General features: G+C 40.8%; 1 pseudogene; it reads left to right on the plus strand.

Moving 5' to 3' along the window:
* Positions 1–270: 270 nt before the first annotated feature.
* On the plus strand, positions 271–2,741 carry LOC104352957 (kinesin-like protein KIF11 pseudogene; annotated as a pseudogene).
* Positions 2,742–3,303: the final 562 nt, after the last annotated feature.

Consider the following 3,303-nt stretch of genomic DNA (forward strand, 5'->3'; position numbering starts at 1 on the left):
AAGGTGTCCACGCCTTGCTGCGCTGCACAGCATGGACATGACGAGGTAAGCGATGAGCAGAGTCTCCCTATACTCAGACACTTCTGAGCCACTCTAACTAGTAACTTGGCAGGAACTGGAGCGCAGAGTTGCATGAGGCGCAGTGCCGGTGGCTGAGGTGAGCAGAATGTGAGCAGTGGGCAGTTGGCTGCAGCTTAAGGGTCTGCAAAAACATTACGGGACGGTCAGTGCTTTGCCTCTTTCCCTGGCAGATTGGCCTTGAGACCTGGCATGGCCTCCTTGTGCTTCCAGGGAAGTGGCTACATGAAGAATAGGAAGGGCAAGAACATCCAGGTGGTGGTGTGGTCCAGGCCTTTTAATGCCTCAGGGTGTAAAGCAAGTGCCTACGCTTTTGTAGACTGTGATCAAGCAAAAAAAGAAGTTAGAGCCTACACTGGAGGGGTCACGAACAACTGATATATAAGAGAGTGTCGTCACATTTTTTATGAAGTTATTACGGGTACAACTGTACAGTGATCATTTATGGCCAAACTGGTATTGGAAAGACCTTCACAATTTAAGGGGAAGCCCAGTGGAGAACATGCTTGGGAAGAGGATTTGCTACCAGATACAATACGTTGTATGGAATATTAGACAAACTCACAGAGATTGGGACTGATTTTTTTTTGTAAAATTCTCTCTTCTGGAAATCTATAATGAAAGACTTTTTCATCTTCTGAATCCTATTCCCAGTGCTGAAGAAAGACTGCAGATGTCTGACCAGCCCATAAACAAGACAGGTGTAAACGTGAAAGTCTTGGAAGAAATACCTGTGCACAACACAGACACAGCCTGCCAAATCTTGGAAAGACATGTAGCAAAAAGAACTACTGCAGCTACTTACATGAATGTATATTCCAGTTGGTATTGCTCTGTGTTTTCCGTTACCATCCACATGAAAGAAACCAGAGCGGATGGACAAGAGCTTGTCAGAACCGGGAAGATAAACTTGGTTGATCTTGCAGGAAGTGAAAACACTTTGGTTTGGGGCAGCTGCTAAAAGAGCTTGTGAAGCTGGAAATACCAAGTACTCTGTTCTGACTGGTGAAAGAGTTATTACTGCTCTTCTGCAGTTATAACTGTGGAAGGAGACACAGAGAATCTTAACAGAATCCTTCAAGACTCTCTTGGAGAACAACGAAGAACATCAATAATTGCCACAGTTTCTCCCTCGTCTATAAATCCTGAGGAAACATTGAGTACACTGGAGTATGCTCACAGAGCAAAGACCATAAATGAAGCCTGAAGTTAACTAGCAGCTGCCAAAAAGAGATATTACTAAGGAAGATACTGAAGAGATCGAGCATCTAGGAGGAGATCTTGTGGCTGCGCAAGAGTAAAATGGCATCTATATTTTAACTGAAAATTCATTAAGCCCTTAAACAAAAGCTGACAGTTCAGGAAAAACACATTGCAGAGCATATTGACATAATCAGCGCCATGGAAGAAGAAGTGAAAAAAATCACTAAACCATTCACAGTTTAATAAAAGCAAACTTGAACAATGAAAAGAGATCTGCAAATCGAGGAGAAAGAACTGAAAGAAATACAGACAGATCTCCAAGAAACAAAGGTTCCTCTGGCTGAGAAAGAATATGTGGTTTCAGTTTTGGAAAACATCAGAGAAGAACTTCATGGCACAGCTAGCCCTTTGGTTAGTACTGTTAATACAAAAGATGTACCTATGCAAAACTGGATCATAAGAAGGCTGTTGATCAACACAATGCTATCATCCAAATAGATTTGCAGGAGAAATTAATGTTCTGTTCAATAAAACACAAGATTGAGTTACTGAGAACAGTCTGAAGCAGCAACAGATGTTGACATCTTATGCATATTTTATAGGTGGCCTCCTATCTACCAGTTGTCAGCAGCTAATGTATTTGCATTAGTTGTATCAGTGTCTTTTGCCTCTGTCAAAAAATCGCTGACTACTGAACTTTCTTGTATGTCTGAAAAAATATTACAAAATATGACTCTGCCATTTGCTAGTAAAGCTGAGCTGTTGAGATTGACTGAGGAGCGTGTAAGTGGATTAGGAAGAGCATTAAATATTTTGACACCAATGGTGGAAGTTGTCCTGGAACTAAACTGTCAGTTTCAGAATAACATGAGCAACTTTTCTGCTGTAGCTGATGAGATGGAGGGCCATAAAAAGAAATTAATATCTTCTTAGGAGATCTCTGTCTCACTCTGACATAAATTACAGGAAGAAACAGCCAGTGTTTTTTCTCAGCTGCAAAATACTGTGAGAATTTAAGAGAAGTGAAAATGGCAAAGTTCGTACATACAAAGAACGCAATTGAATTAGTGTCCTCGCTGCTGGACCTGTTGGCATGAGAGATACAGAAGAACTTAGCTGGTGTACTGTCAAAAACCAGGCATTTGAAGGCCACTGCTGGGCAAGAAAATGTTTACCTGGAAACTATGGACCTAGTCAGCAGTAAAACTTCTACTTCGAAACAAGTTCATTGCATCTCTGGCTAATTTCTCTTGAGAGCTCAAGGACATAAATGGTGAAAACAAGATGCTGGTGGGATTCATCATCTGTTCTCAGCAGTTTCTTAGCAATCTCACAAAGGTTACTGGTAAACAGTGAATTTAAAACTGCTCAGATGGTCATCTATGGATCAGCAGCAGTTCTTCTTCAGCAATGAGAAACAGCAGCTTCAGTGTTTACAACAGAAAATAGAAGGTTTATGAGTGAGATCAGTATTTTGTATTTGGTAGTTTGTTCTGCATTAAGTTGCAGTAGACGTGGTTTGGAACTACCACGTTGTTTGAATAGATCCTACAATAGATTTTATTACATGCATATCAAGAATACAAATAGTCTTTTGTGTTCAAAGATCCTTGACATACTGCTGGCACTAAAACAAACTAATTGAGGATTTTAAAAGCATTGGAAGTCACCCATGAGAGCTACAAAGCAACGGCCTATACTGACCTTAAAAAAAGAAAGTGTATGTTATGTTGCTGCCAGCCACGTTCAGGGTCTCCACATCCGTGCTCTCATTTAGAGGCCTGACCGAATGCCTGCTAAAAAAAGACTCTTCTTATTGATTTCCAGTACGTGCTCACTAAAAGCCAGTCAATAAGTAAGTACTTACTCAAAGAACGGAATTGTCCTATGGCTGTTGGAAGCTGGGAGCTAGACAGCAAGCAATTCTGTGTAATGGGGAAATGCAATGGATTTATGTATTATATACAACTTCTCTCAAGAACAATAGTGAATTGTGGCTTGCAGCATTTACAAAGTGCATGA

Source organism: Leptosomus discolor, chromosome 2 (genome assembly GCF_034619465.1).
Source record: "Leptosomus discolor isolate bLepDis1 chromosome 2, bLepDis1.hap2, whole genome shotgun sequence".
NCBI lineage: Eukaryota > Metazoa > Chordata > Aves > Leptosomiformes > Leptosomidae > Leptosomus > Leptosomus discolor.